We start from the raw sequence: 20,744 nt of genomic DNA, 5'->3' as shown, positions 1-20,744 counted from the left end.
AGTTACGTAGGAAAAGGGTCTTAAAGGGAAACCCTCCTCCACAAGAACCTATAATAAAAACGGAAATATTAGAGGCGGAACATGCTGAGAATGACACAATGAGATGATGAAAAGGTGAGGTGAAGCAGGAGGAAATGTAGAAGTAGAAGACCCATGTAGGAACAGAAAGTGGGAGAGGGTGTAAGTCAATACTTTGTACACAGAGAGTTCCAGAATCAATTCCATCCCAAAGAATTTGAGGCAGCAGAACTGGGAAAATCTCTGGATCCTGGAAGAGCTGCTGCCAGAAAAAGCCCTGGTTCAGAAGATCATTTCAGGCTTCATTAACCATACAGCTGGGAATTATTATTGGGGATGAATGTATCCCCCTCTCTCCTCCCCATCTCCCATCACACATCATGGCTTATTTCCTGGTTTGTTAGCCAACATTAAGCCTCTTTTGGATGTAATGGGGGAACACTGACTTAATCAGAGCAGAGATGCAGAGAGGGGCACTCAGTCTCAGAGCTTATCTCTGGCTTTCAATTATTTTATGAAGCCCAGAATGATAGTCCAAACTGGACTGGCATAGATCAGAAACCTGACTTGATAGGGCAACTTCCTGTGTACAGAATTGGGAACAGGAAATGGGAAGAAAGTCATTCTTGAGGGCTTGCTAGTTTTCATGAATTTCCAACTTTTTAGGTTTACAGAGTTCACATGTTGAAAAAATGTCTACATTGTTTAATACAGCACCTTTCAACCTGTCCTGGGACAAATCACAGGACAGTACAGGATTCCTTTTTGTGTACTGACCTCCCCACTGCACCAAGGATTCCCTGGCCAAGTTGCTTCAGGTCATGGTGGATGTGCTCCCAGAGACACCTAGTTTGATTGTCCTAGGGGATTTTAACATCCATGCTGACACGACCTTACAAGGGGCCGCTTGGGACTTCGTGGAAAGCATTGCCTCCATGGGGCTGTCCCTGAATACGTTTGGCCCAACTCATAGTTGTGGACATGCCTTGGACCTGGTGTTTACCTCTATGGATGTGTGTGATCTGACACCAAGTAAAAGTGAAACAAAATAAGTGCCATGGTCAGATCACAGGTTAGAGCTCAGTGTTGAGCTACCAAGTGGCGATAGCGACGGCAAAGAGGACTTTCTTCACCACCTCTATTGCATCTGCATAAAACAGCAGCAGGAGACTCAGGTGGTTCATAATTTAATGGAACCACCTGTGCCACTGGGGCCTAATAAGGCTCCCAAGATCTCCTGCAATGATTTTGCAAAGTTTTTTTTGCAGATACAGTTGCTCAGATTCGGAAAGAGGTAGACTCCACTGTGGGAGCAGGGATGGGGCGGGAGAGTGCTACAGTCCTGTCTAATCAAGTTGCATGGGATCAATTCCAATCTGTTACCTCTGAGGATGTGGACAGGGTGCTTGGACGAGTGAAACCAACCACCTGTCTCCTAGATCCTTGCTCATCCTGGCTAATAAAAGTGAGCTGGGAAGGGCTGAGTGATGGGCTCTGCAGGGTGTTGAATGCTTCCCTCTGTGAGAGAGTCTTCCCAGCCCTGCTGAAAGAGGCGGTCATTAAACCACTTCTTAAAAAAATAAAATAAAATCTTTAGACCAATATAGCTAGTTGCGTGTTGAGTCCCACAGTGCCACCCACCAAAAATTCACACTTCACACATAATTTTTTGTTTAAGGTTTTTGGCATAATTTTGGCCACAACTTTATTTAAATACAAAAATGTGAGTGGTTGCTTAGGCATTGGTTATGACTATCTGTCCTTGCCCTCAAGGACAGAGCTGGCCCTTCCGTCCACCAACGGAATCCAGCGTGGGAAACAAGTATTGGGGAGAAAGTGAAGCTGGGCAACAGTCCCCACTTCTCACCCTCATGTTCTGTTGGGGCTTGCACGGCCCAAGTCCGACTCCGGACAAGGACGAAAAGAATGGCAAGCCCCTGGATTCCTTTAACGGAATTCCCTTTCCGCATCATTTGGAGGGATAGGCACTTACCCCTCCAAGCACCAATTTAACCAATGCCTAACCGCCAACCTTACAAGTTGTGACGATTTGCTACGCAGCAGGCAAAAACCAAATGGCACCAGCCAATCAGCCAGATGGCAAAATTCCTACCAGGCCCCCGCACCAAGGCAAACGACCCCATGACAGGCATAGCAAGGTCAAGCAATGAAGAAAAACCACCCTATAAAAGGGAGGGAGGGAGGGTGATCCGATGCAAAACGGCCAAGAGAACGTCCAACGTCTGGCCCCAGTATTTAAAGTCTCTGACCCCTCCTCCAAATTGGCAACAATCAAAATCCCCAGCAACCCAATTTTTTCCTCTTAAAGGCTTGGGCCTATACCAAATTTGCCTAGTCACTGCAGGGTGGCCTGTTTCCCCAACCGCAACACGTGTTCTCTGTTAGGGAGAACACGCTCTATTGCCCAGTCTCAAATCTTCCATTCTTGGGCAAGGTGATTGAGTGGGTGGTTGATGAAGAAACTAGTCACACGTAGAGGATGTGGATCATTTAGATCCCTTCCCATTCAGGACTCATCATAGGACTGAAACTGCCTTGGTCGCACTGGCGATGATCTCCGGTGGGCTAGGGACAAAGATGAAAGTTGTTTCCTAGTTCTTCTGGATCTCTCAGCAGCCTTTGAGACCGCTGGTCCATCCAGAGGAGCTGGGAGCTGGGAGCTGGGAGCTGGGGCACTGTTATACAGTGGTTCCGCTCCTTCCTCCTGGGCCGTGTCCAGAAAATGGTGTTGGGGAATGAGTGTTCAGACCCCTGGGCTCTCACTTGTGGGCTGCCTCAGGGTTCCGTCCTCACCCTAATGCTTTTTAACATCTATATGAAGCTGCTGGGAGAGATCATCAGGGGGTTTGGGCTGGGTGTCCATCAATATGCAGATGATACCCAGCTCTACCTTTCTTTTAAATCAGAACCAGTGAAGGCGGTGAAGGTCCTGTGTGAGTGTCTGGAGGCAGTTGGAGGATGGATGGTGGTTAACGGATTGAGGCTGAATCCTGACAAGTGAGGGAGCTGCTGCCAGTGTCCCCCAAACATAAACTTCAATATGCAATTGTCTTAAATAGCAGCCGCAGCACTTCAGTAAGGCCTAAGTGGTCCCAAACAGGAAGTTTCATGTACACAAGGAAGATAGAAGAAAACAAGACAATGTGCAGCCGGGTGGGTCATAGGCAGCAAATTTCAATTTCACCCTCTACTGAGTTTCATCCCCTACTGGGTTTTTGATACCATGCCCCCCTCCCCATTTCATGAAGAAGCAAATGGCAGTCCCCTCCCCACCAGCCCAGTGTTAGATATTCACTTCTAAATGGAGCATTTCCAGAAAAGATTAGGCTACAAATTATTATTATTATTATTATTATTATTATTATTATTATTATTATTACTACTATTAAACAAACACAACAGCATGCTACACACTCTGGCAATTGTGTGTTTGCATGCTTGTATAGGTTGTTTGAAAATGGCAGCTGTGACTTTCCTTCCAGAGGATATTTCTCATGCAGGAAGAGTGCAACCCTCCAATGTGTCTTCCAGTCAGTGACACCCAGGGAATGTTTTATGGATGAGGCTTCATCACCTGTTGGCACAGGGAGTAGGAGGCACAGAAGCCAGTGATGGATGGCTCCTCAAAAGCTGCACGGTGTCCTCTGTGTCTCTGCGCCATCTCTCATTAACATGCATCATTCCAAGAGCATCCTTTGCCAATGCTTGGGCACTCCCTGTTTCCAGCCCCTGTCTGTGGGCATGTGACCTTCTTCCTCATACCCCCACAGAGCTTCTAAATGTTTTCCACCTACGCCTCCCTTTTGAAGGACTCATTTCATTAAAATAAAAATAAAAGGGAAGTCATCAGAATACAAAATTCCCCGGGGAAATGTATGCAAACAACATTCTCTCTCCCTTTCCTTGGGTTCTGAGCATTTGCACAAGGCCCAATATAACTTACGGTATACATTCATTTACAGTTCACTTTTGTTTGTATGTTTAAAACTTTTACAGAATTGGGGGAGTTTGAATGACAAATGTCTACAGTTTATAAAGCCTCACCCCATTACAAACCAGATCCAGGACCCTCCAAAATTTTGGTTCACTTCATTGTCAGCCTTGACAATCTCCTACCATTTGCAAACAAAATCAAAACAAAGTATGGAAGGGGGGGAAAGATTCCCTGGAGGAGGAGGAGGAGGAGGAGGAGGAGGAGGAGGAGGAGGAGGAGACTGCAGTGAGGAGTGAACTTTCATTGCAAGGACTGCCAAACACAATTTTCCCCATCTCCAAACTGTCCTTCGTTTTTATATCTGTAAACCACTTAATATAGTTTTTGTACTTGCAAACTGCATTTAAGTGGTATATGTTAGTACTTATTACTATGACTAACAATCACTGCAAAAACTCCATAAGGTAGAGGTCACCCAGTAAGCTTTGTGGCTGAGTAGGGATTTGAACCCTGATCTCCCCAGACCCACTGGTCTCAAAAGGCTGGCATCCCCTTTAATCTTGAGGATCTTGACATGCTGGCTTTCTTTTCCTCACTTCAAAACCATTCTAAGCTTCCCTTTTTTATAACTCCTATACTCTTTTCTAAGGTTATGCTTCGACAAAGGTCAAAACTGATTTTGAATGGACTCTTAGAGCTACCTAGTCAATTCCTCCCTCCCGGGGTCACATGTACAGAAGGGAGAGAGCTATTGACTATGATCCATCAGTTAGCTCATATGATTGGAAACCTATGTGGCATGAGGAATATTGGTATTGATGCCTCCTAGAAAAAAGGATGGCTGATCTAAGGTAGAAGAATCTCATAACCTCTGTAAGAGAACTAAAATCTCTCAAGAGGAAGGGCTTAGAAAATGGTGAGGAATGTGAGAAAGGGCACAATTGGGGAGCACAAAAAGAGGATGATGGGGAAGACAGAGAGGAATTAGAAGTGTAAGAGGGACAAAATAGAGGAATATTCAGTGAAGCAATGAGAATAAGTTTCTTACACATTTGCTTGTGTATTCAGCAAGTCCATCCTATGCACCTTCCTGGCATCAGAACATCAGAACAGGCCATCATCCCATCTAGTCCACCATCTTGTTCTCACAGTGGAACAGCAGATGCCTGTGGGAAATTCGCAAACAGGACCTGAGCACAAGAGCCCTCTTCCCTTCTCTGGATTCCAGAAACTGGTATTCAGAAACTTTAGTGCCTCCTACCGTGGTGGCAGAGGATAGCCATCATAGCTAGAAGTCATTGAGAGCCTTCTCCTCCATGAATTTCACTACTCCTTTTTTAATGCCATCTAAGTTAATGGCCCTCACTGCCTCCTGTGAAAGCAAGCTCCATAGTTTAACTATGTGCTGAGTGAGGCAGTACAGTGATACCTCGGGTTAAGTACTTAATTCATTCTGGAGGTCCGTTCTTAACCTGAAACTGTTCTTAACCTGAAGCACCACTTTAGCTAATGGGGGCCTCCTGCTGCCGCCACGCCGCTGGAGCATGATTTCTGTTCTCATCCTGAAGCAAAGTTCTTAACCTGAAGCACTATTTCTGGGTTAGGGAGTCTGTAACCTGAAGTGTTTGTAACCTGAAGCATATGTAACCCGAGGTACCACTGTATTTTCTTTGATCTGTACTCAATCTTCCATGGATATGCCCACTTCCTGATTCCATTATTAAGCATGTTCCTTACGTTGTGTCCATTTCACACAAACATAATGGTGAGCTTTTTCTTGTGAACCAAAGGAGATGCAAAATAAGAGTAGATTTAATCTTTGCAATGGAAGAAAGAAAACACTTTTTAACCAAGAGTGCTACAAAGTTTCTATCCCTTTCCCGGCGCACTCTTCCACCCCTTTCCCTTCACAGCCTTTGGTTAAATTGTTAGGGAAACGTTAGTGATGGTGATCCTGGGTCTACAAATTTCCCCCAGTCTTCGATGAACTTTTGGTCTTTAAGATATCTGATTTTCCCAGTTAGCTTGTCCAATTCTGCATACTCCGTCAGTTTTGATCTCCAATCTTCTATCGTTGGTATTTCCTCTTGTTTCCATTTCTAGGAAAACTAGTCTCAGTATTGCCTTTTTTAGAGCTCAGTAGGGAGGAGGATGGGGACAAAAGTCAAATTTATTGGCTCTGGTTCCACCTACTGTTAGCCTCCCCACCAGCCCCAATGCACACCAGTCACCACTGCCTGCAGTCAGTTGTGTATATGCTTCCCTAGCAAAAGGGGAAGAGGAGTCCAGAGGAAGAGAGAGACACCGTGTGAGCTTTCCCTCTGGCTTCGTTAGGATGCATCCACTGTAGCTCTGGGCAGCCTTCATTACAATGTTTCAAGATCCCTTGATGGGAAGTGCCTGATAGCTAGAGACATCTTGCTGTCAGGAAGAATATTGCGGAGATTCAGCTCCATTTTCTCTTTCATTTCATCATTTCACTCCTGGTTATAACTAAAAGCTGGGCAAATAGTGCATAATGAATCATTCATTAGATTAATTTCATAAATTTATTCTCCCTTCCAAATCATTAGGGCCCAGGCATTGCAAACTCCATGGAGGCTGGTGGGAAAAAAAGTCACATGTTCCGTATTAAGCTTGCGATGAAGTGGATCCTCTGCACCTCCCCACCCCCCTGTTCTCCTTCTTTTGGATTTGCCTGCCTCCTTGATGAATATTTGTTAGGAGGAAGGAATAAATTCCTGATCTGCAGCTTGTTTCTGAGCCAGATGGTTGCAATTATCTGGCACAAGCTTGATTGGGTACCAAGGTCACATGGTCGTTCGGAATCTGTTTTCACAACCCAGTGGGTTTAACACTTGGAATCAATTTCCTTCTGGTAACACTCAGAATTCTAAACTTGTTTGCCAGGATGAGGTAATCCTAGTCATCCTGCTTATCCGAAATAGGAATAAAAACTATTTAAAATCAATTCTTGCATATCACTTTTTCTTTCAATAGACCAGAGAGCGCAGGACAACTGCTTCTGCCAAATGTCCTTCAAACATCTTTTGCAGTGTTGATCTAGGTCACATTTCAATAACAACAGCAAAAATAATAATGAGGAGGAGGAGGAGCAACAACAGCATCAGGAGTAGTTACCTTCACATTAAGTGTGGCTTTAGAATTTGAGAGTACTGAAAGGTCCTGGAACAAGTTACCATCAGCGGGTCTCCTCATCCCCACCCATTCAGATGCCTTCTTTCCCTGGGAAGAGGGAGAGGCAGGCAAAGACCGCTGTTCCTTCTCATTCATGCCTCTGCTCATTCACTCAGAGAAGGAGATGAACAGGCAACAATAGAAATGAGGAGAAGGCAGTAAGAGCATGTGCCTCAGAGGCAGCAGTCAGCTCTCTGCTAAGGCACAGTCCTTGGAGGTTGACCAATTGATGTCAGCTGTGCTTTTCAGTCTAATCTTCCCCAAACAATGCTGTACACCAGGCATCTCCAAACTCAGCCCTCCAGATGTTTTGGGACTACAATTCCCATCATCCCTGACCGCTGGTCCTGTTAGCTAAGGATGATGGGAGTTGTAGTCCCAAAACATCTGGAGGGCTAAGTTTGGGGATGCCTGCTCTACATGCTCTTCTTCATCTTTTCATTCTTCTTCCTCTTCTTCTTCCTCCTCCTCCTTCTCATCCCAGGAACTTCAGGCTTTGGCCTCCCTATCTGGCCTTGCCCCTACTTTATATCCCAAGTGTGATGCCAGGATGAAATTTATCTTTCGACTCTAATAAAGCCTCTGGCTTGGCTGGATTAAGGCTAAAGAGAGGTGTCTAGAAGCTAGCTGATTGTACAAAGGTAAAATTTACATGGGTTGCCTCACTTATGTTAGCTTCTGATCTCACCTACCACATGCAGTAGTTGCAAGGGATTGCAGCTCAGGGGCTGAAAAAGTTTCCTCAGCCCTATTCTACGTTGTTGGCATATTGAACTACAAATCAAAAAGTCCCAGGTCCAAATATGTCCTTCACGATGAATGTACTTGATTGGACTATTGTCATAAGAGCAAAAAAGTGTGCCTTGAACACTAAAAAGTGATGCATTATTATTAATCAACCAAATGCCAATTATTAAGATACAAATACAACTATTATTTGTGTGGCTGAAGCCATTGTAGAAAATGAAACATACAAAGCAGAATAAAATACGTTACACAGTTATAATCATTATTAGAACCAGGTTCTGTAAAATAAGGGTGGAATACTTATAGAGGGTCTCTATATTGCACGGGCTCTGTAAAGGCTGAAGGCTTGACTATAAATCAGGAAGTCTCAGCCCCCCAGTTGTAATATGAACGACGGGGGTAGATAGTAATATTGGCCTACTTTACAGGGTTGTTGTAAGGATCACAACAAGATAAAGCATGGAAATCATTATCAGAACTCTGAAGTGCTATTCACATGATACTTATCAAATGGCCCTATCCTGTCTTCTGCCACCTCTGTTGAACAGATTGGAAATTCTTTGCAGAGCACCCATTCCTATTATTAAAGGATCTGAAGCATGAGACAGTCCCAGTGGGTAGTTCCACCCTCTGTCTTCTTTGCAGGAATGGACATTCTCCAGAGAAATGCATACTTTTCATGCTCGCCATGAGTCCATTCAAACAGCTGGAGAATATTTGATTATACCAATACAGCAAACTCTCTGGCATGGATTGCTGCTCATCTCTGGGCCTCCCATGATTTGTCAGGATCCCTTGTGGTTATTTAAGAGTCCAGGAGTGCTGAGTCTATCTTTTCACATCAAAATACAGAACCATTAAGCAGACTCCTTGCTTTTCTTTTTCTTTTTTAAAAAATATAAACAAACAACCCACGGGCTCTGCTCTTTTTAACTCCAACTATGATGTCTGCACTCCCTCTGCTGGGTTTTATAATTCTTTGCAGTGAATATCAGTTGAAAATTCTTTAAGACCTTTTATAAGAGAGATGAGTTCTCGAGTTTGGAAGGCCTTGTGTTAACCTAGCATAAATTTCAGTCGATGTAAATTTAATATGCATCTTGCAGTCCATCAGCAGTAAAAACAACAACACAACCAAGAGTTAGAATAGCCAATCAATCATTGTCCGGGACTGCAAACAACACTCCACCCCCAACCAAACACTCAGGTTTACAATGTAGCAAGACATGGGGGTGCTAATCTTTTGCATTTACAGTGGTACCTCAGGTTAAGAACTTAATTTGTTCTGGAGGTCTGTTCTTAACCTGAAACTATTCTTAACCTGAGATACCACTTTAGCTAATGGGGCCTCCCACTGCTGCCGTGCCGCCGCCCATTAACCCAAGGTACTATTTCTGGCTTAGTGGAGACTGTAATCTGAAGCGTCCGTAACCTGAAGTGTCTGTAACCCGAGGTACCACTGTATTCTGGAATTTGGCTGTGTTTTTACTGCTTGTGGAGCTGGGTGTCTTTTCCTGTTGCTTTCTGTGTGCTGCCATTCACTTGCTGTTTGTGCCAGTGTAATGCTGCTTTCCTCTCAATGTGGGGTGAGGCGGCTCAGCTGGGGAGGAGGCAGAGATGGATGCGGACCCTAAATGTTGTTTAGGCCCCAGCCAGTGTGGGACAGTGGTCAGGAATGATGGGAGTTGTAGTCAATTGAAAAAGGCAGTGCAGGCCTTGGGCTATCCCTTCCTTAGGGCATTTCTGGGGTGGGAGCAGGGAAAATAGCTTGGATCATGGAATTCGGGCTCAGCCAAAGACATTGCATTCAACTTCATCATGCTTTTTGCATACTGTGAAATTGTGAGTGAAATTTGGGCTCATTGATTGCAAAAGAAAGGGTTTGAGACCTGGATGTTGGTAGGCACATTTATCCTCCCTCCCAGAGGTCCATAGAGCAGCATGGGGGTTGAATTACTTCAGTCTGAAGCCTCAATTCCCATACCCCTCAACTGTCTTGATTTGAGCGGGACATCCCTGAGTTACAGAAGCCACCCTAGCTTTGGACTGGATCCCAGAATGTCCTGTTTTTTGGTCCAGCACTCTGGCATGAGTCAGCTGGCTCACCCCAGAGCACTGGACCAAAAGATGCTCATTTTTTGGTCTCCTGCTCTCGTGTGAGTCAGCTGGCTCCTGCAAGAGCTTGGGACCAATAAAAAAAGTGTCTGAACTTTGATCAGCAGGATGTTGGTGGGTATGCAGTCTCACGGGCAGCTTTCCGGGGGCTGTATACTAGCAGTGGTTGTGCCCAAAGGATGAATGGGAGTGGAACAACAGTTGTGACTTTTGCCTTTGTACAGCAAGCTACATCCAAGCCAGGCAAAATCCGCAGGCTTTGGCACACACACCTATCATTCCAGGCATTCTCACAGTTCATGGGCCATTCCAGCTAGGCAAAGGTCCTCAAGGTGGGTGGGTGGAACAGGGACATGGGAAGGGGTGTGGTATGGAGAGAGTCCTGAGGTTCCTGACTCCTGTCCTAGAGTAATGGCAGGAAACATTTCCTGCACTCATGATGATGTCAGATTAGGTTTAGATTTTGACCTGTAGAGCCTGGTGCAGCTCACGACTCTAATACTTCATGGACTGCCTCTTTCCCTATGAACCCATCCAGACCTTGCAGTCATCACCTGAAGCTCTTTTTGTGTGGCACCTCCTTGGGAGGTCCAGAGGTTGGTAATACAAGAACAGTTTACAAAAAAATAAAATAAAACAATAAAGCTATCACTTAGTGGTGACTTCATCATAGGATAGCTTTAGGTGCAAGGCTAATTCACTATGTGAATTATCTATGGCCCCCTTTGAGTGGGTGGGATGTTTTGATTCTGCTTTTTAAAAACAATATTGTCTAAGATATTTATTTCTTTTTCTTTTATGCTGGTTTTAATGTATGTGTTCATTTGTTTATATGCTGCAAGTCTATTTGAATTACCTTGGTAAAAAGGTGACCAATAAATGTAATATATAATAAGCAATAATAATGATATCTAGATATCAAATGAGGTGAGAAGGGCCATAGCTCTGTGGTAAAACAGGTTATTTGCACACAACATGTCCCAGATTCAATTCTTGGCATCTCTGTGTGAAAAAAAGGTCACATAGAAAGGGATGGGAAAGACCTTTGCATGAGAGCAACCCAATCCAGTTGGGCTTGGGCAAATATAGTGTCCAAATAAAGGGAAGAAATAGGGTGCTCAGATCACACTTGGAGTATTGTGTCCAGTTCTGGGCACCACAATTTCAGAAGGATGTTGACAAGCTGGAACATGGACAGAGGAGGGCAACCTAGATGATTAAGGGTCTGGAAACAAAGCCTTATGGGGAACAGTTGAAGGAGTTGGGTATGTGTGCTGGTCCCGGGGGGAGGTTACCGTGGGGCGAGATCCAGGACCTGAGTCGAGGGTCGGCAGACAGTCCTCCATGGGCGAAGCGGGGTCCAAAGCGAGGAGCCGGGCAAGGACAGGAACTCTGGGGGAACAGGACTGGGTACTGGCCGAAACAGCTCTTCAACGACGTTGTTCTCACAACCTGGGACCGGGCTGACTGGCCTTTATCTTCTCTGAGGCCAGGGGTGGTCCCGGCCCCCAGGAGACCCGCCTCTCCTGGCCTTAAGGCGAGCACTCCTCCTGGGAGAAACCAGTTCCCTGAGCCTCTGCAGTTCAGGAGAGGCTGAAGGGTTACTGGACCCAGGGGGAGACTCACCTTCCCCTGACAGGGCTGGGAGAGGCGCACCTGTAGGCACTGTGTCCTCAACCCCCTCCGGAGCCAGAGTGGATTCACCTGGTGCCTGCTCCTGAGGATCCGGCACAGGTGCAGGCGCTTCAGAATCAAGGCCCTGCCCCAGTTCAGCCAGCCCTGGAGGCGGGGAGTCCTGTGCAGGCTGGGATTCCTCTGGTTCAGCCTCTGAATCGGATTCCCAGGCCATCACAGTATGTTCAGCCTGGAAAAGAGGAGACTGAGAGGAGATATGATCACTGTCACACAAAGGATGGAGCAAACTTGTTTTCTCCTGCTCCGGAGGGTAGGACCCAAACGAATGGATTCAAGTTACAAGAAAGGAGATTGCAACTAAACATCAGGATGAACTTTCTGACAGTAAGAGTTGATCGACACCAGACCAGTCTCTCTCAGGAAGTTACGGACTCTCCTTCCTTGGAGGTTTTTAAGCAGTGGGTTGGGCTTGATGACTCCTGAGGTCCCTTCCAACACTACAATTCTATGACTCTAAGAAATAGGCTGACCTGTTATGGTTTCTTATATTCAAAATTTCCACTCAAACTAAAAGGGTTGATGCAACATGTCCAGGTAACACAATGGTTTTCAGTCCCTCCCCCTCTCTCAACACATGTGCCACCCCCCCGATAAAAATGAGTGATTCAATTAATGGAAATATTAGGATGTGGAATTTATTAATCCAGTGCACAATAATAGGCAGCTACATTCTCTTGAATAGCAGGCTAATGCCATCATTCATGTTACACAGGGATTCTCGCACAGTGCACCATAAGCTCAACATAATGATAGCATCACAATCTGGGCTATTTCCTGGAGTATGTGGAGTTATTATAGAGAGCCGACTTACTGCAATAAATACCATCCAATAATTCTGCAGACACTGAGTGTAACAAGGTGAGAAGTTTATTGGTGCCCAGGCAGAGCCATGAGCTAAGTACCACATTTCTCACCAGCCATTAGCTTTGAACGCGTCACTTGTGAATGTTGTGAATGAGAAGGGGAAAGAAAACCATTTCTAAATTGAATATACTGTTCCTTTCCAGTGTACATTCGATTTTTAAATGGCTTTCTTCCACTTTTGGTCTCAAGTTATCAACATTCACAACATGTACATTCTAGTCAATGTCGCTTTTTCATTCAATTTACAGGCACAGGAAATGCAAAAACTAATTTAAGCATCACTTGAGAAAGTGGCTGAAGGCTCTTGGAGAGAGAGAGAGAGAGAGAGAGAGAGAGAGAGAGAGAGAGAGAGAGAGAGATGCAGTTTTTGTGAAGAGCTGTGCAGCCTCTGTATGTTTACTCAGAGGTAAATGCTATTGATTTCAATGGAGCTTATTTCCAAGCAAAGGTTCACAGAATTCCAAAACAGGCCCAGCTTGATAAAGGATATTTGGATACTGTTCTGGGGGAAAGAATGAATGGAAGAAACTAAAGCTGTTTTTGCTACTGTTCTCCCCCTTCAATAAGCTTTGTTCTCCCTCCCTGCCCCCCACCGCAATTTTCCCTGTTTGGAATCTCTAATGCAGGGATCAGATCCATAACATACACATGGAATGGTGAACCTGTCTTGTCCTGTTCTATGTCATTTTCTTCATAATTTTTTTAGTCCTGCATATGATAGCCCAGTCAGTAGAGCAAGCAACTCTTAATCTCAGGGTCTCACAGACATGGGTTCAAGCCCCACTTTGGCCAAAGGGTCCTGCATTGCAGGGCATTGGACTTAGATGACACTCACGGTCACTTCCAACTCTACAGTTCTGTGATTCTGTATATATACTCTTGAAAAAATGTATTTAAATGTGTGTTTTCTCTCAAGAGAGAAGGCCATTCTATATCAACATTCTCAAAGAATCAAATCTTCACGCATTGGATCCGGATCTGAGAGATCAGATTTCAAATTGCCAACTCGCCATGAGGCTCACTGGGTGATCCTGGGCCAGTCATTGCCTCTCAGCCTAACCTGCCTCACAGGGTTGTTGTGGAGATTAAATGGGGAAGGGGAGAACTATGTACACCTCCTCCTTCAGCTCCTTGGAGAAAAAAGTGGAATGTAAATGCAATGAATGAATGAATGAATAAATAAATAAATAAATAAATAAATAAAAACTTGTTAATGCTGGGCTCAAATATTGTGTGCCCAAGGTAATGTTGAACTCAGCTTTACCTGTGGGCTCTGGCTCCTAATAAGGTTAGCCATACTTACTGGTCCAGTCCTACAGCATCTCAGTTTGTACCAACTGCTTATGCAAATTCCTTCATCTTGACTCAGAAGGCATGCATGATGGAAGGGCTGTCAGTAACCAAAGGCCTGAAGTATAATTTGGAGTAACTTTCTCGTTAAATAATGGAAGTCTGTAAAATTGAACTGGCGCTACCATCTTGCATAATTTATCCTGCTGGCCCTAAGGCAAATAGATATCCCATCAGTGGGTTTAATGATTCTCACAGTGCAATCCTAAACTCAGAAGTAAATCCTACTGAGTTCAAAAGGGCTTTTTCACAGGTGGTTGGGTATAGGATTGCAACCTTACTCAGAGGCAACAATGCAGTTCTCACAATGTGAGGTTCTGCATCTCTGTCTGTTGTAGATCAGTAGTTTTCAAACCTGGGACTCAACTTGAACTTAAACATGCATTTGGGGTCCCATTTCTTAAATTTGTATGGTGGCAGTGCTGGTAATAGTCCATGCTATTGGCCATGCTGGCTGTGGCTGATGAGAGCTGGAGTTCCATAGCAGCTGGAGGACAACATGCTGGTGGCCCCCAAGCTGTTGTACAGGCTCTACTGGAGACTCAACAGCGACTGCACAAAGCAGTGTTTCAGGCTCATATCTAGATAAGCCGTAAGTGGTGGGGATCTTCTGCTTTAGAGTGCTGATCGAGTGATTACAGCTGACCATTTGCCAAGCGATAACTTACCATGACACTCTCGCTGCCCTCGCCCACCTCTCCCATGTGTGCCAAAGCAGTGCCATGCCCGGAGCCTCTGTCTGCCTTGGCTGCAGTGGCACGAAGCGGCCAGCTGAGTCAGGAGGCGCCGTGTCCAGCCTTTGCCTCTTCCCCGCTGGAGGAGCTGCCCTCCAGCTGCTGCTCGCTTCCTCTAGTCCTGCCGGCAGCACTGTCCTCTGTAAAAAAAGGTCGACAAGTCTGGGAAATGGGGGGGGGGGCGCCGGAGGGAGCTTTACACCACGGTGCTGGATATGCATAAGATGGCCCTGGAGGCTACCATCCTGCTTGGAATGGCCCTCTCAAGCAATCTGCAATCTAATATCTGTCCTTGAAATATGTTTCTGTGCCAGGAGGGAGACATTTTCCAGTGCAGCTTAATGGCTACATGAGACCAGAAGATGCATATGCTAAAATCCTTCCTGTTAAAACCAAACAGTAAATGAGGAATGAGATGGCTTGACACTGGAGCTTGTAGTAACATATAGGCACCTGTCATCACTGCAGAAGCTTATCGGTGCTCACCTATGACTACAGATCGATGAATCTGTCCATTTTGGTTTCTCCTAGCTTCCAATTTTTCCAATCTTAATTCCAGTTCTGCACATTACCACAGCTATTTCCCATTTTCACAGCTTCTTCATGCGGATTTCTCATTTTGTATGCATTTTTTTACTAATATACATATTTTTGCAAGAGATATCTCCAAATATAATGCATTGTTGTATGTTACTTTCACTAACATATACATTTTTGCACACATTGTATCCTGAATGGGGTAACTGTGCAGGTATGCAGCCTGGGAGTCAGTTTGGACTCACAGCTGTCCATGGAGGTTCAAGTCAACTCTGTTTCCAGGGCAGCTGTCTACCAGCTCCATCTGGTACGCCAGCTGAGACCCTACTTGCCTGCAGACTGTCTTGCCAGAGTGGTGCATGCTCTAGTTATCTCCCGCTTGGACTACTACAATGTGCTCTACGTGGGGCTACCTTTGAAGGTGACCCAGAAACTACAACTAATCCAGAATGTAGCAGCCAGACAGGTAACTGGGAGTGGCCACCAAGACCATGTTATACTGGTCCTTAAAGACCTACATTGGCTCCCGGTACGTTTCTGAGCACAATTGAAAGTGTTGGTGCTGACCTTTAAAGTCCTAAATGGCCTCGGCCCAGTATACCTGAAGGAGCGTTTCCACCCCCATTTTTCTACCTGGACACTGAGGTCCAGTGCCAAGGGCCTTCTGGCAGTTCCATCCCTGTGAGAAGTGAGGTTACAGACAACCAGACAGAGGACCTTTTCGGTAGTGGCATCCTCCCTGTGGAACACCTTCCCATCAGATGTCAAGGAAATAAAAAACTACCTGACTTTTAGAAGACATCTGAAGGCAGCCCTGTTTAGGGGAGTTTTTAATGTTTGAAATTTTATTCTGTTTTTAGTCCTCTGTTGGGAGCCACCCAGAGTGGATGGGGAAACCCAGGCAGATGGGCAGGGTATAAATAAAATAGTAGTAGTAGTAGTAGTAGTAATTCAAGAACTGCATTACAAAATTCAGAAAAGTGCAAATTCAAAGGATTGTTGTCCTTTGCTTGGCTGGCATATTGGTTAAGGAAGTACAAATTATGGAGTTTCTCATTAAAACGTGAGCAAAAATGAATCCCTCCCCCCCATCCCTACTTATGACCCAACCACACTTAAGACATCTATAAAGTAAACATTTGGATGTATACTTAGGAAAGGATTGTGTAGATTCTCAACCACCGACACATTCTGACAAAATTCCAGAATTCTCTGTATGCTTTTGCTTTCATGAAAAGCACAAGACAGTTTCTTTCCCAAGCACACCTGATCTGAATATGTTTGCTGCTAGAACTGAAGTGAATTTGAAGTGGAAACAGTCCCAAGGAAATCTTGCTGTAATTCAAATTTTCTCGAAATAATTCAAGTATATCGGAATCTGATGAATACAAGACAAGCACAAGAAAGATGGCATTTCTAAACTTAAAGACGCAGGTGGATTTCAAATGACAGATTGCACCTTATAACCAGAGGCTTGTATGTGCAGGTTTTCCACCCCTCATCTGCTTCTGCTATAGAGTTTATTCACAAATCACTGGTAAACACTCAAGTTCACATTAACCAATTTTTCCTTACTCGGCTGTGCAGTAATTTTCTATTTGGCCAGCAGATGGCAGAGGAGTTTCATTTTTTAGTCTCCCATTTAAAAAGAAACGAAAATCATAATGGTACCATCTGCAGTCATATAGAAGGCTTCAGAATAGGATTCCGCAGCCCATTGTTCCAATAATTTGGGTTCATTATTTGATGTGTGGGACATCTGTGGACAAGTGTGGCTAAGTTCATCACCCTCCCCCCCCAAAAAACCCCACAGCAAACCTGTTGCTTTCAAATTCTCTCATGCATATCCAATGCACATCCCTATCTTAATAACCTTTCTGTATATTCGCATCTCTCCACTCTGAGAATCATAGAATTGTAAAATTGAGGGGACACCTTCTAGTGAAGCCCCTTGCAATGCAGGAATCATAGATAAATCATCCCTGACGGGCAGCCACCCAACCTCTGTTTAAAAACCTCCAGAGAAGCAGAGGCCACCATCATAAACTTCCCACCTTGTTTCCCTCTCCTAACTCGCAACCAAACCTCCACTTCCAGCTGCTGTTCTCACAGCTCCTTGGCTAGCTCCATATCCCAGTGTGGTGGAGTGGTTAGAGCAGTTAGGGAAGGAGGCTAGGTTTTAAATCTCCACTCAGCCATAAAACTCACTCAGTGACCTTGGGCCAATCACCTGCCTCTTAGCCTAACCTACCTCACAGAGTTGTTTGAGGATAAAAAGGAGAGGAGGGAAATATGACCTCCATAGCTCAGCTGGTTAGAGTGTGGTGCTGAAAACGTCAATGTTGCAGGTTCAATCCCCGTATGGGGCAGCTGCATATTCCTGCATTGTAGGGGGTTGGACTAGATGATCCGCAGGGTGCCTTCCAGCTACCCAACTCCTTGGATAAAAGCTGGGTTATAAATGTTGTTGTTACTCTCTTCCCACTCTGACATCCCATTCTGCCTCTAGTCATCTCTACCCAATATATTCCCAGTTCCACCTCTCCTTCCGAGCCAGAATTTTAGCACAGCCTGCTCCTGGAGAAAAGGAGCAGAATTCTTCCTATGTGCATAGATTTCCACCGTGTTACTTCTACAGAGCAAAAACAATTCCTTGTTCTCTCATTCCCCCCCCTTTAATCTGCAGTTATGAGGGATTTCTTCACAGCACGCCACATGCCTACCTATGACCCAGCAGCAAGATTGTTTTTTAGGGAGGAGAGAATGAGCCATGATCTTGTATGCCAGACCACGTCCAGAGCACGTTGGACAACTGTGGTTTAAAGGAGGGATGGGGTAGGTGGAGACAACCAGCAGGCTTTTAAAGCTTACCCTACAATGCCTCTAACAATGTGGTTGTCTGTAGCCTGTGACCATATGTTTAACCACAGCATGAAAATACAGACACACCTACACAGAAATCATCCAGAGATCCTAAGAAACCAATAAACACTGGGCTTTGTGTTGTGGGAAGCTGCAGACAATTGCCTCCCCACCTGCAGGCAGGCGCTGTGCAGTAAGCTTGCTAACTAAGTAGTTGCCACATGATTCCCAGCCCTCTGAATCTACCCTGGGCATGAAGCACAAAAGAAATTAGCAGCAAATGTGTGGGAGAAAATGACATCTCCTGTGTACAAAACGATGACCTTGCTTGAAGCTGGTGCGTGTGATGGAAGGTTTTGAATTTGCCAAGCAAACATTGTAATATTCTCATTTTCTCTTTGATTTGTGTGTGGGTTGGATTCATAAACAGCTGCTCTGTACTATTAAATCTCTAACAGACAGTTGTTACTTGTTCACATCGATCATATTAGAGGATGGGAACATCTCTCATTATGAACAGTTTGGCTGGGTTTGCGCCAGGGGCTGTTTGGGGGCCGGCTAACAATGACTTTAACACTTTTCAGATTGCACACTTAGCCATGCTTTCTTTAAAAGTGATGACCTTGAAGTGTCCTTGAGAGGCAGAAAGCAGCAAAATGGCTGTCACTGCAAATGCAACCAGCTTACGCACGGAAAGCTGAACTGTGTGCCTCAAATGTTTTGTATTCAGGCCATGTCCTAATCTTGCCTCTTTACTTTCTAGCAACTCTGCTTCCCACATGCTGTCAACCACACCTCGCTACACACTTGGAAGGTGACTGTACCTTGAGATCTTTGAGTGCAATTCTGTGGATCCCATTGTGCATGAGATCAGAGCAAAGAGAAAGTGATTAAGGCTACTTTAACTGGAGAAGCCTTCTTCCTCCATCCCTTTCACTTTTATGCTCTTCTGTAAATCTGAACCCAGGCATTTGCCTGTCTGCTTCTTCCAGCATCAGATTTCACATCTATCATCAGCATCTTCCATGCTTTGGTGAATCTTCTCCCACCCCTTAGGGCCATTTCCAAAAAAGTAGTGATGGGAGGGTACAGTTTGGCACCATGGGAGTTGTCCTGCAGTGTCCCATAGGGTTCCATCTTGTTCCCCGTGCTATTTAACACCTATAGTAAGCCTCTGGGAGCTGTCCTCAGGAGACTTGGGGTGAAGCACCCTCAAAATGCAGCTACGTTCCATCTGAATTGGGATATATGATAATTGGGTCCAGGAGATTGGCAGTCTCTGCTGTCCAGTACAGAAAACAGGCCCAGAAATGTGACCTATAACTTGGAGCATTTGGTAAGTTAGTAATATTCACCATGACCTGGCAAATATCCAAGATCTATCCATTGGTGCATTCTCGATTTTGATATGACAAAATGTGAAAATTGCAGTGAATCACATGCAGAGTCTAGTTCATTGAGAGCTTGCTGGAGAATCAGGCAATGTCCTGTGAAGCCCATTTCAGTACCTTGGACAACTACAAGGGAGCCCTGTGGGTTGAATCACTCTGCTCCTAAGTGTTTCAGTGGAAAGCTATTGCCAACCAAAGCCTTATATAGGCTGACAAGATCTTGAGTGTGGGAGCCCCACCTCCCCAGAGGAGCTGGGTAGATGGTTCAAGGGTCTTCCATTTAGTCTGTAATCCTTGACTTCTGCAAGTGTGGCGAGATTAAAGTCCTGCAGAAGACTTGTCCTCTGGGCCTGAGGATGGTGGCAGTACTGTGTCTCCAAATAAGGTACTGATGTTTCTCTCCCCAAGGGAGGAGCCTCAACTGTGTGTAACTTTGTAAGATCAGGTTTGTCAAGTGATCTAAAGAAACTTACTCTAAAGTACTTGTAGCAGAATCCTCAGACAGTGGGCAGGTACTCAGCTAAAGAGGAACCTTGAAAATGATGCATAGACAGTCAATAGTAATTACTCTTTCTTTGGATAATGCAATAAAATAAATTGTCAAAATGTGCAGGATAATGCAGTAGGATCAAGAGAAACCATTTCCAAACCCATAATGAACTTGCAAAATTATTTGCCATGGTAGATTTGGTTAAGGTACGTTTAGACTTTTTAAAAAAAGGGTTAGACAAATTAATGGAGGGCCGTTATTATCTGTGACATTTAAAAATAGAACTTCCATGTTCAGAGACAGTGTATCCCTGATTGCCTAATGCTTCAGTCAAAGGAGCAACAGGAGATAGCATTCTTCACATGTTTTCTAGAAGGATTTGGCTAGCTGAAGACAGAGTGCTGGATTATGTTGGATTTTAATCTGAAGCCACAAGGCAATTCTTTCTTCTTCTTCTTATGTTCAGGAGGTATAGAGCTAAATTAAAATGGAGGCTTCCAGCTAGTAAAGGATTGTTGTTTCTGTGACTCCACAGAGAGGCGCTCAATACTGACCTCTCTCATTAGTGGGGATAAAAGTCACATCACAGGGCTAAGATGCACTGAATGTATTTCCAGCTTCTTTGAGAATATCTGCCTGATCTTGGGAAGGGGGAGGGTGGAGAAAGATGCCCTTGAGTGAGGAGTTTCATCACAGAGATTAACCGAAGCTATGAAAGAGGTGGAAGATTAATTTCAAAAATGTATCCTCACATTACATATTTGCTGGCACCAAAATCTCTCCTGCAT

The sequence above is a fragment of the Podarcis erhardii genome, assembly GCF_964252035.2.
Source record: "Podarcis erhardii genome assembly, chromosome: 4".
In the NCBI taxonomy this organism is placed as follows: Eukaryota; Metazoa; Chordata; class Lepidosauria; order Squamata; family Lacertidae; genus Podarcis; species Podarcis erhardii.
Note: the sequence above shows the minus strand (reverse complement) of the source record.